This window comes from Tenrec ecaudatus, chromosome 15 (assembly GCF_050624435.1).
Source record: "Tenrec ecaudatus isolate mTenEca1 chromosome 15, mTenEca1.hap1, whole genome shotgun sequence".
Lineage (NCBI taxonomy): Eukaryota > Metazoa > Chordata > Mammalia > Afrosoricida > Tenrecidae > Tenrec > Tenrec ecaudatus.
This window is the reverse complement of record NC_134544.1, coordinates 9,072,605-9,097,613: the sequence shown is the minus strand read 5'-3', so window position 1 is coordinate 9,097,613 and position 25,009 is coordinate 9,072,605.

The following is a 25,009-nucleotide window of genomic DNA, read 5'->3' as shown; positions in this document are numbered from 1 at the left end:
AGTAGGATGAGAAGGCGAGCTCAGGGAGTGGGCAGAGAAGCTGAAGAGTGTGTGAAATATGGTGGCCTGTAAAGAGACCCACTAGGCCAGTCTGGTTTCTTGAACTGAAGTCTATCTTTTGCTGTGGAAAAGAGAGAAAGGTGAAAATGATGGGACCCCCCTCCAGGAATCCACAAAACTTTTCATGTTTGTTTACTTCTATTTTTGATAAAGAAATTATACAAATCTGGTAAGCATAAAATATTTATTATTTTAAAATAGAGTTTTGTGAAGAAATTGAAAATTGTGATATTGTAGGGATTCCTCTGAAGAAAGTTGAAGACAATATATGCTGGGGAGAATAAATAAAAAGCCAAGTACATTTCCAGACACTTAGGGGTTGGTTGTGCTAACTTTAAATTCTGAACACTTGGTTTGAGGAAGGCTATGGTTCACAGTTAAAAAATTAAATCCATTTTTAAAATTTCCAATATATCTTCAACCTCCATTTGATTTTTTTCCTGACCATTAATCAGCAGTGTGAACAGCTTTGCCCTTTGAGTGTTCTTGAAAGTGAATTGCTACCCCTTCCCCAGCCCATCCAGGGAGAGGGAGTCTAGCCCTGAGGGACTTGCCTGAGGGTGCCCTTGATGAAATTTGGGGTGCTAGATTCCAAGTGTTCCTCAGTCATACTCTGGCTGGAGGGCCCTGAAGCAATCTGGTAACATTTTCTGTCTAAATATTCTACACATCTCAATCATCATCCCATGACCCTCTGTAATCCCACCTACAACCGTGATATATTTGATCGGTCGCCCATCGTGACTTCATGAAGTCTCTTTGTTCTTACACTTGGATGCAATGATGGCCTCACACTGATGGCTCTCCTTGTGATGATGAGTGGTTGTCTTTGTCTTGTCCTTGTTTTATTCCAGGTTTAATAAATGTGTCTCGGACACAGAGTCTAACCTGGTCTTAAGCCCTCTGCAGCTTTCCTTGCCCATGCCTTATGTTTTCGAATTCAGAGACTAGAAAGCTAGTTCTTTGAGAAATATAAATACTGCTTATTCACTTCCTGTTATTTTGACATTTTTAATCCAATGCCTTTTCTTGTCTTGACTTGGGAAAGAAACAGCTTGGCTTACAGTAAAAACAAATAGAGAAAAACAGATTCCAGCAGTTGAGCTCAGAATGCTGCCTTATCCTGAGATGGCTTTCTTGCTGTGTTATCTTCTCTTCAGCCAAATGACAAAACCCAAAAATATCAACACTTGAAAGATGATTGGAATCCTTGGGAGACTCCATGTTTGGCTAAGAGAGGACAAGTTATAGGCAGGGATTAAAACCAGGAAGTAGCTTCAAAGTAGCTTTTGCATTTATAGTAAATGATACTCAGCTCCACATCTGACTTCATTATTATTGCTTTTAAGATTTCATGTCTGTTTTTCCTCAAGCATCTTAGACTTTAAAATGAAAACTTCCCAGTGATATCAAGGTTTTAGGTCTCATTATTAAATATTAAGCATAAATAATGACACTCTATTCTTTTATTTGCCCATGGGTCTGAGGCATTTTCCTCTAAGGGATATATATGTGTGGTGTTACTGTTATCACCTTAGAAGAATCCAGGGAAATGAGATGGGCAGTGACTGAGAAAGAACTGTCAGCATCTGTTTAAGCATCAGCCTGTGATTGGGAGCTGTTTTGAGTATGTTTGCACTCTGTACACATTGCGATGCGCTTACTCTTCCTGTTGTTGGAAGACATGAGAACATTCATTTTCCAGTTATTTCTTCTTCCTCCTGTGTTTTTCTGTACCTTGTTACTTCAGAGGGCTTTGAGTGTAAGAGTGTGTGTGTGTGTGTGTGTGTGTGTGTGTGGTGTGTGAAAATACTCCTCAGTAAGAGAAAAAGTATTATCTTTATAGTGTAGCATATAAATGAATATTGCTCTAATTGAAAACAAAATCAACTTTACAAGTTCATGTTCCATATATATATGTGTGTGTGTATGTATATGTATATATGTATATATATATGACTTTACAGGAACTTGTAAAGTTATTTATGTTATAGGAGGCACAATGTACTTTCTGAAATACATGCTATTCTTTTTCAAAGATAAATAACCTTACAGTGTCAAAGTAAATTCGTCAAGTAGTTTTAGAGGAAAAGCATAATTATAAAAGACAGGCAGATATTCACCAAGGTTTTCTATCCTCAGGGTTCTTTGGAATTGCATTCATGAGGGCAGAATTCAAGGACTGAGACTGACCGTGGTCAGCACTGGCTTTCTAGGCTTTGAGGGAGAACCTGTGTTATTGTGCTGGGAGCAGGTTGCCCAGAGAGGTGGAGACGGCTGGGCTTCCCATTTAAAGTCTTCTGAGAACTCTTAGAAAGTGTACAGATTGTGATAAGAGCCTTATGAGCCCCAATAAAAAGATTAAAAAGAAAAAAAAAAGAAAGTGGGACTTAAACGTGTGAACATATTCATGTTTCAAAATTTAAGAATATGTGACAGTCCACAATAAGGCTTGGTTTAAGCTTCTATTTCAATATATTATGTGATTCTGTTCTTTTCAGTTCTTTTAATTCTTTCTTAAAAGTTTTTTTAATTCCTTCATAGCATACATTTTGTTCTATTTAAAATATTTTTAAAATTAGATAATATTCTACAAGTGATTCTAGGCACTGGAACTTATAAGTGTTCATATGTAATCAGAATGTATGTATTCAGCACCAAAGATGAACATTTGATATATTTTTTCTATTCTCTGATGTATATTCATACTTAAAATGGTGCCTGCCACATTAGGTGTCTAGTTTGCTGAATGAACACACGAATCCATTTAAGGTTGAAAAGGTAGGAAATATTTATTACACTTTTACAGCACACCGAAATGGCTACCAATTATAGGGTAACGTTTTGCATTCAACAGAACCCAATGCAAACTCATTTCCATTGGGTCAGTTTTGACTCCTGGAGACTCCCTGTGTTACCAAGGAATATGACTCCCTAGGTTTTCTTGGCTCTCTGTTTTCTTTTAAATTATTTAAAATGAGGTTGAGCCACAAAAGCATTCATGTTGGTTTTACATGACAGTATTTCAGCACCTCCGCCCCCACTTGTGTGGGTCCTTCTTCCTCTACCCCGACTCTACCTCCTTCCCTCCCCGACTCTCCCCACAACCCAGGCCCTTGTTGTGACCTTCACAGGATTTCCTTTTGATAGGAAACCATTTCTTTCTCTTTTGGTTCTTTATAAGACTGGTGTCATGAAATATTTCTCTTTGTGGGATCGATTAACTTTGCTGTCATGAGGTGTTTGACAAGGTTATCGCTGTTTTTTAGAAATGTGTCACAGTCCATTTTGAGGTATAGGTTCTGCTTTATTCTTTCACAGGTCAAGAGCCAATTAGTCCAGTATTGTTTCTTGAAAAGGCTATCTCTTCCCCGCTTAATATGTTTCAGACCTTTAGAAAAAATCAGGTGTCTCTAGGAGGTTGGTTATATTTCTGAGTTCCCTGTTCTCATCGTATCTATTGTTGTGTCAGCACTAAGTTGTTTGATCACTGTGGCTGTGTGCTAGGTTTTGAAATCAAGGAGGTTGAGGCCTCCACCTTTGGTATTTTTTATTATTTTTTTTAGTGTGTTGCTTTTCTTTATTTTATTTTATTTAAGGATCTTACAGCTCTTATCACAATCCACACACATATATCCATTGTGTCAAATGCATTTGTACATATGTTGTCATTATCTTTTTCAAAACATTTTCTTTCTACTTGAGCCCCTGGCATCAGCTCCTCATTCTGCACCCCCTTCTTTCCCCATTTCCCCTTGATAATTTATAAATTCTTCTATTTTTTCATGTCTTAAACTGACTGCTTTCGTATTTCACCCACTTCTCTGCTGTCTCTCCCCCTGGGTGGGGGCCATAAATCGATCATTGTGATCGATTACTCTTTATACCTCCCCATCCTAGCACTCCTAGTATCACTGCTCCCTTTACTGGTCCTGAGGGGTTTATCTGTTCTGGATTCCCTGTGTCATGAACTCTTATCTGTACCAGTATACATGTTCTGGTATTGCCATATTTGTAAGATAGAATTGGCATCATGGTAGTAGGGGTGGGTGGGCAGGGGGGGAAGCATTAAAGAACTAGAGGAAGGTGTGTGTTTCTTTGGTGCTATACTGCACTCTGAGTGGCTCTTCTCTTCCTTGTGGGCCTTCGGACAGGTGGTGTCCAATTCACTACTGATGGGCTTTGGGTTCTCCACTCTGCCACCCTCCTCATTCACATCAATATGATTTCTGTTTTTTGGGGGTTTTTTGATGCCTGAGACCTGATCCCATCCACATATCATGATCACACAGGCTAGTGTGTGTCTTCCATTTGGGCTTTGTTGCTTTTCAGCTAGATTGCTGCTTGTTTATCTTCAAGCCTTTAAGACCCAGACACCATATCCTTTGATAGCCAGGAACTATCAGCTTTCATCACCACATTTGCTTATGCACCTGCTTTGTCTTCAGTGATCCTGTTGGGAAGGTGAGCATCATGGAATGCCAGATAATCTTTAATACTTTATAAATAAACACATGTACATAGATTTATTCCCCTGTCATTGTATATAAATGTATTTACATATATACATGCCTGTATTTAGACCTCTATAAATTTCCATTGCCTCCCAGTTCTTTCCTCTATTTCTTTTTACTTTCCTCCTGTCACACTATAATGTTCAGCCTTCATTCAGGTTTTGGTAATTTCTCTTGGCTACATTACCCTTGATTGATCCCCCCACCCCCACCCCCACCCCAAGCATCCTATGCCCTCCTTGCCATCAATTTTAGATCACTTATTCTTCCCTTGTCCCTGGGTTTCTTGGCACCCCCCTCCTTTTCCCGAATCTCCCCCTTTCTGGTGTCTCCCTGGAACCATCAGTCCCACTGTTCTCTTCTCTGGATTGTTCATCCCACCTGTCGTCTCCAGATAGACATGCACAGACAACAATACACGCAAAAACAAAACAAAGTAAAACATATACAATGAAACAAAAACCAACAGCAAAAACTGAAAAGCCCTCAAACAGTTCCATGTCTGTCCACTAACCTTTATGAGTATTTTCTAGTCGAGTCTGCTGGGGTGCCATGCCCTAGCCCCACTGTCCACCTTAGGAATTCCTGGGGGACTTCTTTGCTTTGCTCCCCTTGCTGCTCCGCTGTACACTTTTATTGTTTTATCTGCATGTGATGGGGTCCGATCAGGCACATCTCCCACATCGTGTCCCCAGTGCTGTCCCCCTTGGCACTATCTGTCAATGAGAGACGTTGTCCTCCTGTCTTGTGATGGGCTCGGCCTTGTGATCCTCTTTGTGCATTGGTGCTCTGAGGCAGAATATTGTCCACGGCTTGCTGGGCAGGGTATGTTTCACTCTCTCCTTCCCTCTTTGTTTGCTCCTTATCAGAAGCAACCCACTTCCTGAGCTGCAGCTTCAGTGCTGTCCTCTGAAGTGCATTCCTCTGGGTTGGGGGGTAATGGGTGTCCACGTTGTTGGGAGTGGGGGCCGGCCCCTCACACCTCTCTACTGGTTCCCTGCTTCATGTGCTTGGTTGAAGTCTGGTCCCTCTCTCCTTCTCCTGTGGAGATATAAACAACACCCCCGCCCCCCTCTCTCTCTCTCTCTCTGTAGTAGGTTTTTTTTTTTTATCCTGAGTATATTTCCTTTCCATATGAAGTTGGTGATTCATTTTTCCATTTTTTTTAAAGAATTGTGCTGGGACCTAGGTCAAATTTGTAGCATTGGATGTTTACAGTACTTTTGGTAATATTGACGTTGTCATTATATTGTCTTCCTATCCATGACCTGTTTTAGTTGTTGTAGAAGTGTTTGATGACTTTCAGTCTCAGGTTTCTCTGGCTCTGCTCCATATGGCTTTCTTGCCCGTCACTGTCACAAAGGAACGCTGCTGGGGCGATGGCAAAGCGTGTGGTTATTGAAGGAGTTGAGGTCTAGACCCACCAGTAGCTGAAAGATATGGCAATTCCTAAAGTAAAGGTTTACAGTCTTGGAAATGTTATTGGGCAATTCTATTCTCAACTATTGGGTCATTAGGATTTGGAATCAACTGATGGCAATGGGCTCCATCTTTACTGCAGCCATTTGACAGTGATCCTGTGTTTAGACTGCTCTCACCATCTATCTTTGAACACACTATGATCCATTTTCTGTAATGCAGTCACCAAGAGTAGTAATCAACTTGTCGGTAACTAGCAACGATATAAGTGCTTAAAAATCATCAAAACTATTGTTTTACATGCAGTTGCTGGCTTATGCACCCTTTAATTTTGGTTTGTTACACCTAAATTGCTGAAATCTTTTTCAGATGTTCTCAACTAAATTCCAACAGAAGACAAAGGGATAAATAAAATTATTCTATCTAAAATGACTAGATTTTCCCACTTATTTTTCTTCAGTTTAGCTAATGCTTTTGAAGTCAAACTTAAATCTACAGGATAATTTGTGAGAGAGTATTCACCTTTGAATTGTAGTACATTATGTTCAAGAGATGTTGTTTATAAAGACACAAGCAAACAACTTAAGTGAGCTGAAAATTTGGAAAGAGGTCATTAACAGCTGTTACATAAAGCAAATTAAAAAAATACCCAATTTTTCCACATAGGGACATGATTCTTTTCTTTACTCATTTTTAAAACCATTCTTTGTACTTAAATCCTCAATGAAAAACTTCAATGAAACAAATAATCACTTGCAAAGACATCCTTAGAATGTAGTCCAGTCCTTGTCAACCTAGGACTGTAGCATGCATAAGAGATAAAATATAATATGACAAATATGTCAACATAGTTTGGTTTGGCAGTGTTACAATGTCATCAAAATAAAACAATTCAACAGAGAACTTCTTCCAATCTTCCTTAATGATCAAAGAAACAAAATCCTTTCTCATGTTTGCATCTTAGTCCACACCATTTTCCAATGTTGGGTATTTTCAATCTCCTCATATGCATGTGAAATCTGAACAATCAATACAGGAGTTCAACAAATAATTAAAGTTTATGAATAATAAATTGAATTAAGGATTTAGTAAGTACCATAGACTGCTAGAAGAACAAACATCTGTCTTTGAACAAGGACATTAGAATGCTCTTTAGAAGCAGGAACAGTGAGACTTCGTCTCATGTACTTTGGACATGCGATGAGGGGAAACTAGTTCCTGGAGAAAGACATTATGGTAAAGTGGAGATCAGCGAAAAAGCAGAAGGTGCTCCACAAGGAGGGCTGACACAGTGGCTTCAGTAATGGGCTTCCTCATAGCAATTGTGTGGCTGATCCAGACAGGGTAGTGCTTCCTTCTTTGTATCCAGCACCCAACAACGATGATGAACCTGGCATCTTGCCACAACCATTTGTCAGGCTTTCGAAGGCTTTCCAAGTGGGATTGAGCTTTGTAGGCATTTGAAAACTTATTATTATTTTTAGATTGTATCTGTTTTGAAAATTTTCTTAATTAGGAAGACTAATTATAAAACAGTTTCAAATCTTTGCTTCATGTATTTTGGGATTCTTGCCAGGTGCATAAGGAGCCCTGGTAGTGATGTGTATTACTTTGAACTACTTGCCACAAGGTCGGCGGTTCAAACTCACCAGCTACTCCATGGGATAAAGAAGAGGCAGTTGGTTCCCATAAATAAGAGTTACAGTCTTAAAAGACCCCATGTAAGGTCTCCATATGTTGGACTTGACTTGATGGCAATGAGTTTTTGTTTTAGGACAAGTTGCATAAACACGAAATGAAAACCGAACTCGTTTCTATTGAGTCTATTCTGATTTCACGAAACCCCAAGTTCTGCAGAGTAGAACTTGCCTATAGCATTCTCTGAAAATATACCATCAGAAATCGTAACTTGTTAAAAACACAGTACTTAATGACATATGTAAAGGTATTGATGCTTTATTGTTGCAAGCTCTTCCTTAGCAATCATCATGTAACTCTTTGAAGCTGCCAGTCGTGGTTACTCCTTTGTAAAAGGATTGCACACAAAATTACAGACATGTGTGGACCATATGCTTCATACACCACAGTTTCATTTATTATTTCTGCAAAATCAAATTTCTAGGACTACTTATGGATGATTACAAAAATGGTTCAATGATTTAATGTCAATCTTCTCTATTAAAACATGGTTTATGTACAGGTATAATTGGATAAAGAGAGTCAGCTAGGGAAAAAACCACATTCCATGAATATACTGCTTTTGTTCACATGCTGGAATTGATTCCGAGAAATATTACTTCAAGGCAGAAATTACAGTTTGGATCTTAATTAAAAGATGGCAAGGCAAACAAGTTCCACACGTTTTAATGATTTGCGTTCTCTTTGGAAGCACGGATCAACTTGATGATTGAATCAGTCGTACCTTTTTTGCCTCTTAACACAGGAAACTTTTTTTAATTAACAATTTTGTTAGTACTTATATGGTTGTTGCCATTGTTAGATATCATTGAGTTGGTCCCAAGCCATAGAGACCCATGAGACAGCAGAAGATACTGCTGGGTCCTGAGGCACCTTCACAAGACTGAAGACTGTTGAAGACTGTGTGGATCTGTATCTTAGGGAGTCTTCCTCTTTCTCGGTGACCCTCTACATTACCAAGCATGATGCAACTTTCCAGCAAATGGTCCTGTTTATGGACATGTTTAAAGTATGTCTCACTATCCTCACTTTTAGGAGTATTCTGGCTATATGTCTTCTAAAACTGATTTGTTTGTTTTTCTGGCAGTCCAGGTTAAATTCAATATTCTTCTCCAACACCATAAATCAAATACAGACACATGTAAAGCAAATGAATTCCTTTGGACTACATGATAGAAAAGCAAGTAAATTCAAGTCATAAAACTGCAGCTAGAAAGTATATTTATTCAACCTGTGCATCTTAAAACCTCTAACATGCCCGGGCAGTGTCAAGGTGCTTGAGACTCATCAGTGACCAAAGACACCTTTGATCTCATGGAGCTTACATTCTGAGGAAGGGAAGAGAAATAAATGTTAGTGAAAGCATTTGAACAGTAGGAGGTTGAGTCATGTGAAGAGAAGTGATTTTGGTTACTGGACATTGGGAATGTCACAGCAGAGAGGGCAGGATTGTGATTTTAAGGAATATTAGAGAGAATTGCTTGGACAAAGGCTCTGAGATGAAAGGCTGCTTAGAAGCATTCAGAGGGGACCAGAAAGCTGAATTCAAATGAGCAAGGGAAAGAGTGCCTTCCGGTCAATCCCAGGTCATCGTGAGCCATAAGGCAGAGGAACACTGCCTCAGAAAGGAGACTGCCACCTCTTTTTTCCCCACGGTGGGCTGGTGGGGTCCAATCTTCAACATTTCAGTTAGCTGCTGAGCCCGAAACCACCTCTGATCCAGGGAGCCTGGAGAAGGAGTAGGAAAGATCGCACTGGGAACCAGAGTAAGAGGCAGGGCAAACTACTGGGAGAGTGCTGCTGGGGTTATTGAGAGGCATGTGGGTGGTTTTAAGAATTTTGACTTTTTATCCTGAGTGAGACGGAGACTGCTGGCACTATATTGTATACCAGATAACCAACATTATTGACTACACCACTCATCCTAATCAATAAAATGAACAGGAATACTGTTGGCAAATTGCAGTAGGAAGCTAATATCACACTTCCAAGAACATCTGTGGCATATCTATTCAGTGAGGATTTGAGGGAAACGTTTGGAGCATAGAATTTGGTCTGGTAGATGGACTGGATTGTTCTTGCTTGTTTTCATTAAGTTGGCCCCCACTCATGGAGACTTGATGTCTTACTGAAACTAAGCTGCCTGGTCCTGTGCTATTTTTATGCTCTTTGGACCATTTGGACCCAATATGTAGCTGTTTTGTGAATTCATGTGTTTGAGGGAGAAAGATGGAGCTCCTTCCAGGCAAGGAGGGCGAAACTTCATCTGACATACTTGGGACATGTTGTCTGGGGACACCAGCCCCAGAAGGAGAGCATGCTTGGTAGAGTAGAGGGGCAGCAAAAGACAGAAAGAGTGTTGACAAGATGGACTGACACCATGGCTACCCCAATGGGCTGAGGCAAAGGACCATTTGCAGGATAGTGTAGGACCAGTAAATCTTGCCTTCTCCTGTGCAGAGGGTCACTGTAGGTTGGAACTGATTAACGGCACCTAACAATTGTGTACCATGGGTTACTCTGGAGCAGTGGTTTTCAAACTTTCCTTTCATACATTGCCTCATGTTGTGGTGACCCCCCCCCCACACCATAAAATTAGTTTCGTTGCTACTTCATAACTGTAATTTCGCTTCTGTTATGAATTGGGTGACTCCTGTGCAAGGGTTGTTTGACCCCCAAAGGGGTTTTGACCCCCAGATTGAGAACTGCAGCTCTGGAGAAAAGGAATACATTGAAACCAAGAGAGAAAGACATCTAAGTAAGTTGCAAACCACCGAGAATCCTGGCACAGCATTTAATGCAAAACCTCAACACTCAAAAAATTTACTTTTTTAGAAAAACATCAAAATGTGAACTTACTGTTCCTTCTATGGAGATCTATACAATATGAAGATGACATTTCTGTCCCTCTAACCCTTCATCAGATAATTTTTCAATTTGGTTTATTTATGTATTTGTCAATCATTTTCTTGGGGCTCATACAACTCTTATCACAATCCATATATACATCAATTGTGTAAAGCACATTTGTATATTTGTTGCCCTCATCATTCTCAAAACATTTGCTCTTCACTTAAGCCCCTGGCATCAGCTCCTCATTTGTAACCCCTCCTTCCCCCTAACCCCTCCCTTATGGACCCGTGATAATTTATAAATTATTATTTTGTCATATCTTACACTGCCAGACATCTCCTTTCACCCACTTATCTGTTGTCCATCCCCCAGGGAGGAGGTTATATGTAGATCCCTGTAATCAGTTCCCATTTTCTACCCCATCCACCCTCCACCCTCCTGGTATTGCCACTCTCACCATTGGTCTTGAAGGTATCATCCGTCCTGGATTCCCTGTGTTTCCAGTTCCTATCTGTACCAATGCACATCCTCTGGTTTAGTCAGATTTGTAAGGTAGAATTGGGATCAAGATAGTTGGGGCTGGGGGGGAAGTATTTAGGAACTAGAGGACAGTTGTATGTTTCTTCATTGCTACACTGCACCCTGGCTGTCTTGTCTTCTCCCTGGGACCCTTCCATAAGGGCATGTCCAGTTGCCTACATATGAGCTTTGAGTCCCCACTCCGCACTCCCCCTCATTCACAATGATACGATTTTTTGGTCTTTGATGCCTGATACCTGATCCCTTCGACACCTTGTGATCACACAGGCTGGGGTGCTTCTTCCAAGTAGGCTTTGTTGCTTCTCAGCCAAATGGTCGCTTATTTACCTTCAAGCTTTTAAGACCCCAGACGCTATATCTTTTCATAGAAGGGCTCCATCAGCTTTCTTCACCACATTTGCTTATACACCTGCTTTGTCTTCAGCAATTGTGTAGGGAAGGTGAGCATCATGGAATGCCAGTTTAATAGAACAAAGTATTCTTGCATTGAGAAAGTACTTGAGTAGAGGCCCAATGTCTGTCTGCTACCTTAATACTAAACCTCTAAATATATGCATATAGATCTATGCCCCCATCCTCATATAAATATATTCACACATGTATATGACTTTATTTAAACCTCTGTAAATGGCCTATGCCTCCTTCCTCTTTCCTCTATTTCCTCTTACTTTCCTCTTGTCCTACTATCATACACAGCCTTCATTTGGGTTACAATAATTCCTCTTGGTTACATTACCCTTGATCATGCCCTACCAGGCCTCCTGCACCCTCCTCACCACCAGTTTGGACACTTGTTCCCTTGTCCCTTGTTTTGAACAACACTTCCTTACCTCCTACTTCCCCCTCTCGCATGCCCCCTTGCAACTATCCGTCCCATTGTTTTCTCCTCCAGATTATTCATCCAACCTATTTTATTAGACCTGTGGAGATAATAACATGCACAAAAACAAAAAACAGGGCAAAACCAAGCAACAAAAGAAAACAAAACAACAACAATAACAAAAAGCCAATGACAAAAAAACCAACACAACAACAAAAAAGAAGAGCAGTTAGTTCAAGGACTGTTTGTTAAGCCTTTAGGAGTGTTTTCCAGTCGCGTCTGATGGGGCACCAAGTCCTGTGCCCAAAGTCTATTTTAAACCCTTAGTGTTTTTCCTCGGTGTGGTGGGTCAGATCGGGCACAATTCCCACACGCTATGTCTAGTGTTGTCCCCTGTATAGCTATAGGTCAGTGAGGGATGTCGTGTCTCATAGTGGGCCCAGCCATATGGTGTTTTCTGTGGATTGGCTGCACTGAGTGGGACTATCGTCCTCAAGGCTTGGTGGGTCAGGATGTGCTCCACTCTCTCTTCCTCCCCCTTCATTAGCTCCTGTGTGCTCTGATCAGACATGTCCATCTCCTTGAGTTGCAGCTTCAGTGCTATCCTCTAAAATAAATTCTTCTGGGGGCAGGGCCAGGTATCCACATATTTGAGATTAGGGCCTGTCCTTCAGACCTCTCCACTGGTTCCCTCCTCCATGACGGCACGTTGCATTCACATCTTAGAGCACCGGGTTGAAGTCTGGTCCCTCTTTCCCTGTGGAGATATAAACAATACCCTCCCCTTGGGTGGGTTAGTGCCCTGTTCCTCCACTACCCATTTCTGTTCCTTTTTATCATTTCATCCCTGCTTTTTAGTTGGCTGTCATATGTGTTGCTGTTAGAACAGTCATTTGGGCTTCCTTTCTGCATGCTCTTTGAGTTTGGGGAACATGAAACCTGCAGGGACAAAGTCAGAGCACAGACGGGATGGAGTAAGGTTTTCTTAGAAAATTCTTTTCAGGCAAACCTTCTTGCCCTCAAAGGAGCAAATACATTGTTGAAGTGGTAGAAAATGGTACTCAGCCCGAATTTCCTGGCCCTTTTTTGGGACAAAACAGTTTTAAATTTTCTTTAAAATTCTCCATAATAATCTCCCATAGTTTTCATTCATTCTTTGAGAAAATCTATCAATAGTACCATTGGAATCTCCAAAAACTAAATCACTGTAACCTTCTGAACTGACCTTTCTGCCTTCACTCATAATCCTCTCAAATTGATAAGTATATAACCACCACAAATGCAGACAAGAATGTTTCAGAAAGTAAGGTGAACAGAGCTTGGCACTGACTCTGAACAGAGTACAATGAAGAATGATTAGCCAGGAAAACTTGCTCCATTTCTGGCTATCACAAGCAGTTCCTCTTATTGAACGAAAACACAGTAGAAAGGCAGGGTTAATATTCTATAGATTGAGCAGTGCAAAGACATTTCCCTCAGTGCCCCAAAGAAACACAATTCATATTTTTCTCTCATAAAACCAAGGAAGCCTTTACTCCAATTTGTATGACGGCAGGACAGTGCATTCTTTGTGCCCTTCTTGATGGGGAGCACTTTCTAACCATGCACAGTATTGCTTCATAGCAACATTTCCCCCTAGACGCTATCTCAGAGAAACACTCCTAGGAGGCAAAAATCTATGAGTTTGGAGCATTGTTTGCAATCTAACAGTAACTTACACATCGTAGACTGCCTTTATTTAAAAAATCTATGTGGAGCTCTTTTGGGAATCCATACTTCTACCTTCTTAGAAACATCATCAGGGTGTGTCAGGCCAGAGACATGCCCGTGCTCCATGCCACCGTCACTTAGGTTCAGACATCACCTGAAGCTCTTTTCGCCTTGTGAGATCATGTATGATCATTCCCCCGCCCCCAAACCAGAGGGATCAATGATAACAAGAATACCATGTCGTGGAAGCTATTCTCTGCGTGGAAAGAGATGTCTGCGAAACCATTTGCCTTTTGTAACTATACAAATTCTAAGGCCACATGAAATAGAAATGATGACATTAGGGATGTTCTCCAGAATATTTCATTTAAAATAAAGAAGTCTGAAAAGGGAAAAACCTGTATTCACAAGTTTAAAGGTCAAGCATCAACTTTAATGAAGGAAAGTGAATACTGTGGAAACATTAGCATAATTATACTTTAGTTTTCTGACACCTGTATGACTGGCAAAGCTTGACTCTCCAGATTACTTGTCAGTGAAATTGAATCTAAAAGAATAATAACGGAGTAAATTAAAACAGTGGCCAATATAGAAGTGCAGATATTTTTACATAGCAATATATATAATTCTTTGCTTACTTATATTAAGTGTTCATATATCATCTGTGCTTGTATTGTGATAAATATGATGTTTTCATAAACTAGGTCAAAGGTTTTAAGTCAAGATAAGCTAAGACTTTTCTCATCACCAGCCTTGAAATATTACAAAGTGACTTAATATCTTATTTACTCTTCTTTCACCCTTTCCTTCTGCTTTTAAATGGTTTTGCACATAAATAGGCTTTCTGAAGCTCTGCATAAGGTTTTCAGTGGCCTTCTCAAGCGGGTGGTGGGTTCCTTCTTCCTTGACTGTTCTTAGACTAGCCGCTCTGCTGAACACCGCGCACTCTGGGTGACCCTGCTGGCCCTTGAGAAACCAGGGTCCTAGCTTGCAACATCACAGAAACACACAAGCCCACACAACAGGCCGAGCTGGTAGACAAGTGGTGGTAAATAGACATATGTGAAAAATGTTTTTATGCTTCATCAAGTTGAAAGATTTCACACTGATAAAATAAAATGAATACAATTCACTTCAAATGTCCTAATAAGCATGTGTACCCATGGCTTCACGCATTTGGTGCTTGTACATTCTATTTCATTGAATTGTAATTTCAGGTTCTTCTGGGCTCAGTGCCTTCTATGTTCTTGTCACCATGAGGCCAGAGATCAGAAGAATACATGCTCTGCCCATGGGAAGTTATAGACCGGAAGTGGAAAAATACGTTAAAATTAGTATTCAGTGACATGTAGGAGACCACAGGTGAAGGAAGAAAAATTCTACCCAGGCAACATGAGTATTGCAGGTCTTTCATCACCATCTATATTCTACTAACACACACACGAACTCTATTTTGTTTTTCATGTAATTCCTACCCATTTTTAAAAGGATATCTTCTTATCTGGGGCTTTGCCCCTCATAAGCAACACCATAATAAATGGAGAAAATGTTTTAACTTGTCAAGGAGCTTGTCTTACAAGCTTGGGACACATTATGAGGGAGGAATATGTGGAAGACACGACGCTGCTTGCTGAAAGTGTGGAGAACTTGAAGGACGTGCAGATGAAAACCACGCTCCAGCCTGCAGTGTGGGTGACAACTCAACGGAAAGAAAACTACATATATCACATATCAACTACATTGTGATAAACAGAGACAAGATGGAAGTTGTGAAATATTTCATCTAGCTTGGAGCTGCAATCAATGCTCATGGAAGCAACGGTCCATAAATCCAAGGAAGCATTGCACTGAGAACATCGACTGCAAAAGACCAAAAGACCTTTTTTATTTTAAAGTCATTTTATTGGGGGCTTGTACAACTCTTTTTTTGTGTGTGTATAAGCTATTTATTAATAGACAAGTTTGATAGTCTTTATTTCTTCTTGGACACACCAACAGTTCAACCACGGGGCCAGTGGTCTTGGTGTGCTGGCCTCGAATGCGAAGGCCCCACAGTCCATCCATCCATCCATTGTGTCAAGCACATTTGTACATTTGTTGCCATCATCATTCTCAAAACATCTGCTTTCTGTTTGAGCCCTTGATACAGCTCTTCATTTTCCCCCTCCCTCCCCGCTCCCCCTCCCTCATGAACCCTTGATATTTTATAAATTGTTATTATTTTGTTATATCTTACACTGTCCGATGTCTCCCTTCACCCACTTTTCTGTTGTCCACCCCCCAGGGAGGAGGTTATGTGTAGATCCTTGTAATCGGTTTCCCACCCCACCCCCTTCCCCTTCCCGGTATCTCCACTCTCACCACTGGGCCTGAAGGGGTCATTCTGGTGTCGAAGAGCAAAGAAGTCATTTTGAGGACTCAGGTGCGCCTGACGCTTTTTTTTTCCCAGTGAAAATTGGACAATGAATAAAGAAGACCAAAGCAGGCTCAAGGCACTTGAATTACGGTGCTGGTGAAAAATGGTGAGAGAGTCCTGGACTGTTGGAAGAACAAACAAACCTGTCTCAGAAGAAGTAAAGCCACAATGCTCCTTAGAAGCAAGGGTGAGGAGACATTGTTTCTCTCCCACACTTTGGACATGTTATTAGGAGAGACTAGTTCCTGGTCTGCTTGCTAAAGTAGAGGGGCAGCGGCACAGTGGATTGACACAGTGACAGCAACAAGGGGCTCAGCCAGAACCGCGATTGTGAAGAAGGCGCAGGACTCTTCAGTGTTGTTTTGTCCTGTTGTGTGCAGGTCACCATGAACTCAGAGGCAGCTAGCAACAGCATCAAGTACAACGGGTTTTTAAAATAACTTCTTTTGTCATTTGGTTTATGTTTCAAGAGAATGAGTTTTGCTCTCTGGCACCAATTTGGTTCTCACTGTTTACACTGAAAACTAAATTAGCAATCATACTTGGGAAATTAAACTTCAATAACAGTCACCATCAGACTGGCTTGTGTATAAACATGGCTTCGCTTGAGTAGAATGCAGGGTGGCTGCACGCAGGAGGTGGAGATATTCCACATCAGTACAGCTGATGAAGCCCCAAAGACGCCGCATCATCTTTTTTGCTTCTCATATCAACTTTCTCCTCTTGGCTTTTTGATGTGTGGGATATGGTTTGGCCAATCTGCGAGATGAGTCTAAAGAAGGTACTGTGGAAAAAATGAAACAGACTTCGAGGATAAATGTTGTTTTGATTTTTAAAACGTTAAGACAGTTGTTCAAAAACCTAAATGACAGTCACTTGGACTGTGCCCTCCAAACATCATTTCTGAAGCCTGAGAACACTTTCCTGTCAGCTCATATTAAGAGGCTTGGAAGCTGTGTGCATTCCAGCAGCTAGGTGTGAGGAAATATCATTGACTCACTCCGACTGGAGGGATTTCTTTTGTTCACTAAAGTCTGTGAAGAATCCCTGACTTACCCTCCTACATTCTCCAGCTTTGCTTAGAAATTAAATGCTTAGCAAAATTGTAATTGCCTGTGGTTTTCTTCATTGGCATCCTGACACGAGTACTGGTAATGGAGGACATGCACAGATCTGCATTAACTTACCATAGTTCTTTATATTTGGAACGGATGCATATTACAGAAGGAGAAAGATGGGGCTTTCCACTCCTGGAAACAGTTACAATCTTAGAAACCCACAGGGGCAGTTCTACCCTGTCCTATAGAGTTATTATGAGTCAGCATCTACTCAATAGCAGGGAATCGATTATATTGTTATACTAAACCAATTGATTTTAAATTGATTAAAGGTATGCCTTTAGGACAGACGCACACACCCTCACCACCGATCCCTGCCTTTCCCACCACCAGCTAGTTTGTGGAGGAACTGGGAAGGGGACTCTGGATTTCACAGAGCAATCTGCTTCCCAATTATAAATGAGTACTACTACTAAACTTAAGTATGTTCTGTGGAGTTTTAAAAAATTTTCTTTAAAAACTAAACCCCATACTCATTTTGTGCAAGGCATCCTTTAGTTTTGGTGGTACATGAGGTTTTGACGCCTGCATCTGCTCATAGAAAGATTCAGGGTCACCTAAAGAGACACCTCAAAGGGCCACTTGGAGACCCACTTCCACAAAACCCCAGCCATGGAACACAGCTGTACACGGGCACACCTGAGATTGCATTGAGTAGCACTCCCCTCCATGGTGACCGGTCATTCATTGTGTCATTCACAGAAGGCTATGCGCGACTTCATTTGTGTGACATTTTGTGAACGGGTATGGACCTAGCTCTATATGTACCAGTTTCAGGGTCACTTGTCTAATGTTGGGGTGTGACAGAATCCTTAACATTACCAGCTTACAGCAGCCTTCTGCCTAGTAAAGTGCCTTGAGCCACCTGGAGCAGGTGCTAAGGCCATTCTAGGTTAATACGACTCAGTGAGGCTAGACAATTCTACACAGCTAATGGCAGTGTCATGTTTGGCTTGAGTTCTCAACAAATATTCTGGTTTATTTATTTGGCACGGTTAAGTTGGATTCAATTTCATAGGAAAATGGGCCCAGTTTGTGGCTTTGTTCACTGAAACCTTGAAATGTTCATAATGATTGGAAACGGTGGAAGATTTCAACAGGGGTCGGTTTCATGTGAAGACACAAACAGCCCTGTGCATCTTAATACATTGTTGCAAGAAACATTTAAGCTTCTGGTGTCATATTTTAGTTTGCATATTTTAAGTTCCCATCATCTGTCTGCTGGTACAAGACATCAGGACCATGTCATGGCCTGACTTCCTGGAACCACGAATGCATCTAAGGACCACACACCACACGGCGGGAATTGTTGAACTATGTTCCATCCACCTAGAAGTTCCAAATGTCTTAACTGAAAAGTGTCCTTGGCAGACAAACCACGACAAAGGTTTCAAGGCCTGCCAGCAAACAGGAATTTTCTTCTTCTGAGACACACTGCAAGTGATGTAATGACACTTTATAAAATGAATTGTGGGTTTGGGGACCTCGCCTTATTTCTCTCCTCAAAGTCCACATCAGATTCAGCATGGGTTCATCTGCCTAACCTCTAAGTAGGTTATCATTTTAATGATATTTTTCCCTCTTAAGCCTTGTGGGGGGTGAGGGAGCTGGGGAATTGCTAATGCCTGAACACAGTATTGATATTATGTGTAAAGATCATTCTGAAGTAGTTCATTTTTTTAAAGGTGTCAGCAAGCTAACTTTATTCACAGGCAATGGGGATGCCATGCAAGTTTTAAAAATCACCCTTTTTTTAACTTCAAGCTTTTTGTGCATTATAAAAAAATTGAAAGCAAGGAGCAAAATGCAAAGAACACAAAAGGCATGAAGTAGTTCATTTTAAGAGAACTGGAGTGTTTTTTTTTTTCCCTTTGATTAAAAAGCTTTCTCTAAGAAGCTTATCCACGTTCCCTTTTTCTTTCCCCTCACATAATCTCTTTGTAAACGTAGACTCAACAAACAGCCTGTTGATTTGAAATGGTGATAGGAAGCTTCAGCAATACTAAACGGAATTTAACTAGGCAGCCTGTCAGGGTGTGATAAGGTATGTATGTGTGGCTGTGACCCTCAAAGCTAAGCCATCAGCATTTCAAAGGCCAACAGGCTCGCCCCAGTGCGCTGGTTTAAGAGGAGTTCCTAGACTAAGACTTAGGAGCTATTTGCAAAAATTAGTCAGTGAATACTTCATGGTCAACTTGCTGAGACACTCAAAGACATAATGGCACAATTGAAGTCTTACCTACAGTGGGGGACTTGACCACATGGTCTTCCATTGTCCCTGCCACCTTGAAAACAACAAACATGACGTGCCATGCGGAGCCCCTCACAAAGGTCACGTCTTATCAAGAAAACTCCATGCTAATTAAAAATGAAGATAATTTCTATCTCATTGGACAATATGATTTGTAATGAAGTAATGCCTCTTACAAAACCCAAATAGACAGGCCTTTAACAAGATGATGTTGGTGTTCCTTTTTACTATAATACTTTTGGAATGTACAGAATCCTGGTTGTTTTCGAAAGGAAAGCTTTAAGGCTGGGGTGGGGAGCCATTTTTTTCCTGCCAAAGGCCATTGGATATTTATAACATCATTTGTGAGCTCTGCCGGTCAAATATTTAATTAACTCAGTCCTGATGTGATGGCAGGATTTGTTTATCTTTGGTGAGGCCTATGCTATTAGCTGAGACTGATGATTTCATGGACCTGACACAGCCCAAGGGCCAGAAGTCTTCCACCTTTGCTTTAAGGAGTTGCCAGTAGATACAGATTTATTTAATCATTTAACTGAGTACTTTATGCAAGTCATCCCTGCCGTGACAGAACTCCCAAATCTCACATCAGCACCAATGGATGTCAACCGTACCTGCCCAGATAGTTCTCCACAGTGCTTGGACTTGGCAGACACATCATTGGATCATTGGTGAAACAGTTGACATGAGAGAGATGCCACGTAAACATCCTCTGTCACTGTCTCACAGTCCTTTTTTCCTCATGCCAACTCTGTACTTTCTTTGTAAAACTTACGCCAAAGCCCCTTGACCCTCCTTGGAGTCAGTTGGATAACGGAATGCATGCATGTTATACCAATCAGCTGTGCATTGGATAGCACAGCATGTTTCTCTCTCCTGCTTATTAAAACCCAGGTGCTCACCCTGGTCTTTCTTTATAAGAAAGATGTGTGGTGTCATGTCTATAGTCACACGCATGTCTTGGCGTGGTACAAGGAAATCCACATGCTGCTGTTTTCTCCCGACTTTGATCAATGTCCTTGTATGTGCATCTGCTTAGGCCAAGAATCCATGAGTGGTTTCACTGAGAAGGCATTTCCCATAGGGTGGGAAATGGAGAAGTAGAAACAACAAAACACAAATCATTTCACCCTCTGAAGTACTCTTCCTGCACAGTGTCCCTCTTGCAAAAAAGAAAGAAAGAAAAGCTTTCCTTCTCCCCCCCACCCCCAACTCATTCTACAGATAATACGTAAAACAAAGTTTGAGGGGAAAAAATCAAGTAACTAGATATGACTTGGATCACAATCTACTGGTGTTTCTTCGGAAGGATTAATTCAAATGTGGGATGTCTAGTTTGATTACTGGCTGCCGATCTTGGCAAGGTTTTGTGAGAGTAGATATTGTCTATCTTGTGCATGAGCACAGAGGAGAAACACACAGTGGATATTAGCCCCCACCCCAGAGGATCTATCTCCCTGTAGATGGGCGTCGCTGGTGTTGGAAAGCTGTGTATTTTAGATGGTTGTGGTAGTGGCTTTGGATTCAAATTTCCTCAATTCCACAAGTGGATTGGCCACATCTCAGGGTGTGATCTACATTGGTTATATTCACAGATAGGCAAATAGTAGTATATAACTTTAAAATAAAACAGATTCACGGCCATTGAGTTGATCTTGACAGATTAGAGGAAGTTTTGTACATCGTAACTCCTGATAGGAGAAGAACACCTTATTTTTCTCCCAAGGAGCCCCTGGTGTTTCTCCCAAGGAACACCTTATTTTTCTCCCAAGGAGCCATCTGCTGACCTTTCCATTAGCAGCCCGGCGAGTAAGCACCAAACCACCAGGGCTCCTTCAAGCAAGGTTCGGAGAAAGAAATGTAGACTTCTTTACCTGATTCCAGAAGGACTAGATGGTGGTTTCACCAAAAACATCATGGTAAGTTATTACCTAAAATATAAAAATACTATATAAATAATGAATGGTAGAAGACCACACACACACACACACACACACACAGCCTTAGAGCTTCCATATCCCTGGTGCTTAAACAAAAGTGCATTAGAACAAAGAGCAGGGGTCTTGAGGCCTCTCTTCCCTCTCTCTGCCCCTGTGGGCACTCTTATGTGTGCCTAACAGAAGAAGGGCGTGAAGGGCAAGATCATAAGATGAGATGGGTCTGTGTGGTCAAGGCCATAGGGTATCAATTTTAAAAATACACTTCAAACTCACTACCATTAATTCAATTCCAACTCATAGTAACCCAAAGTACAGAGTAGAACTGTCCCTGTGGGCTTCTGCATGGGAGTAGAAGGCCCCATCGTTCTCTTGCAGAGCAGAGTAGCTGGTGGTTTTGAACTGTGGATCTTATAGATCGCAGCCCAGCATGTAACCACCATGCCACCATGGCCCAATATACATAAACACTCCCTAGAAAGTGGCAGACTCCGGAATTAGGCCCATAGGGAGTGTAGTTCTGCAGTTCACAGTCATCTCCATTAACCCGTTCTTTGGCGAAAAACTGTGTGCTTAGCTATTATATAGGTACATTGTGAGCCCATCATATTTTATTTGTTTGGTTGGATCCAATATTCAAAAGTACTTGCAATAATTATGGTAGCCTGATTTCTATAAGCAATTTCCAAAAGGCAAAAACTCAGTATAAGAAACCTGAGAGTCAATGGCATTTAAACATTTTGTACATATATCAAAGGCATTGTACTGCACCCATTGCCAAATATTTTCATAATTATATGAAATAAAACATAGAATGTACATTTGTGTGAAGGATTGCTTCAACAAATATACATGTGCGTTAAACATTCACATTGGTCTCTGATTGGGAAAACGTCTCAGAATAGGAAATACTTCTATTCGAGCTCAAGGACCAAATTATTAGACTCAACTCATTTTGTTTAATCAGAAGGAGAGAAAAACGCATAGTTAATTGGTAGGCAAATTCTCAATGTACTGAAAGCCTATTATGGAATCTTTAAAACACTGGTGAAATAAAAGTTAATGAGACATTCTGAAACTCATTGAAATTTCATGATACTGATTTATTTTGCAAATGGAAGGGATAAGTTTGACTTTAATATATTTAAAAAGGTCAGTCTTGATTTTGGAATTCCAATGCAAAAAATATATATTCTTCACCTTGTTAGTGAGAAAATCCTATTATGAATTAATTATGTATTTTCTAGAACAGTTTTGAAGCATATATATATAATATTTCATGTATTTCTTTTTTTTTCTTGTTGAATTTGACAAGCTGATTCCAAATTTATATAGGGCAAAGAAGGTTAAGAATAACATACATAATTCTGGGAAAAATAAAGCATAAGAACCAGGTAACAAGCAAAATTATACAACTTTAGCCGTGAGGTAGCGTGGTGTTGACCCAGAGATGGACACACGGTCCAGTGGAAAAGAATCAACGTCTAGAGAGAGGCTCACACATACGTAGAGACAGTATTTGACAACAACGTCATTTCAGTTAAATAGAAAATTGACACCTTAGCCAATAAATAGTTGAATATACATGTGGGAAAATTATACATGTATGAGCATATTAATATATCTGTTTAAATATATTCTTCACATTATATACAAATGTAATTAATTACAGGTTGGTTAAAGGAATAAAGAAATAAAGCACAATTGGAAACTTTCATACAGAAACAGAAGTCCTGGTGGTGCAGTGATCTTGTTTGCCAACCAAGAAGGCAGCAGTTCGAACCCAGCAACTGCTCTATGGGAGAAAGACGTAGAAGTCTGTTTGTGTAGATTAACAGCCTTGGAAATCTAACTGGGCAATTCTAGTCTGCGCCAGAGGGAAATTAGAGTCAGGATTAAATGCAGAGCATTGGGTACCTACTAAGATACCTCAAATAAAGTGAACTTACTGCAATTGAGTTGATGCCAACTCCCAGTGACCCCATAAGACAGGGTAGCACTGCCTCTCTGATTTTCCAAGACTGTAATTCTTTTTTTTTTTTTTGCTGTTATTTTTTTTTAAATTTTATTTTAACAATTTATTGGGGCTGATACAATTCTTTTCACAGTTCATACATATACATACATCAATTGTATAAAGCTCATCTGTACAGTCGTTGCCCTAATCATTTTTTTTCTCTTTTCTTCTTTTACATTTTATTAGGGACTCAAACAACTCTTACCACAATCCATACATATACATACATCAATTGTATAAAGCACATCCATACATTCCCTGCCCCAATCATTCTCAAGGCATTTGCTCTCCACTTAAGCCCCTTGCAGCAGGTCCTCTTTCCCCCCCCCCCTCCCTCCCCATTCCCCCCCTCCCTCCCCATTCCCCCCTCCCTCATATGCCCTTGGTAATTTATACATCGTTATTTTGTCATATCTTGCCCTATCTGGAGTCTCCCTTCCCCCCTTCTCTGCTGTCCCTCTCCCAGGGAAGAGGTCACATGTGGATCCTTGTAATCAGTTCCCCCTTTCCAACCCACTCACCCTCCACTCTCCCAGCATCGTCGCTCACACCCTTGGTCCTGAAGGTATCATCCACCCTGGATTCCCTGTACCTCCAACCCTCATATGTACCAGTGTACAGCCTCTGTCCTATCCAGCCCTGCAAGGTAGAATTCGGATCATGGTAGTTGGGGGGAGGAAGCATCCAGGATCCAGGGGTAAGCTGTGTTCTTCATCGATACTACCTCACACCCTAATTAACCCATCTCCTCTCCTAAACCCCTCTATGAGGGGATCTCCATTGGCCGACACTTGGGCCTTGGGTTTCCACTCTGCACTTCCCCCTTCATTTAATATGATATATATACATATATACACATACATATATACATGTACACATATATACACATACATACACACACATATCTTTTTTTTTTGCATGATGCCTTATACCTGGTCCCTTGGGCACCTCGTGATCGCACTGGCCGGTGTGCTTCTTCCATGTGGGCTTATTTGCTTCTGAGCTAGATGGCCGCTTGTTCACCTTCAAGCCTTTAAGACCCCAGACACTATCTCTTTTGATAGCCGGGCACCATCAGCTTTCTTCACCACATTTGCTTATGCACCCATTTGTCTTCAGCGATCCTATCATGGAGGTGTGCAGTCAATGATATGATTTTTTGTTCTTTGATGCCTGGTAACTGATCCCTTTGGGACCACTCAATCACACAGGCTGGTGTGTACTTCCATGTGGACTTTGTTGCTTCTGAGCTAGATGGCTGCTTGTTTCTCTTCAAGCCTTTAAGACCCCAGTCACTATCTCTTTTGATAGCCGGGCACCATCAGCTTTCTTCACCACATTTACTTATTCACCCACTTTGGCTCCAGCCGTTGTGTTGGGAGAGTGAGCATCATAGAGTTCCAATTTAATAAAAGAAAGTATTCATGCATTGAGGGAGTGTTTGAGTAGAGGCCCAAGGTCCTTCCGCCACCTTAATACTTGACCTATAAATATAGACACATAGATCTATTTCCCCATCCTCCTATATATATTTGCATGTACATGTCTTTGTCTAGACCTCCATGAATGCCCTTTGACTCCTAGCTCTTTCCTCCATCTCCCTTGACCTTCCTCCTGCCCTACTACCATGCTTCATCGCCACCTGGGCTAGAGTAT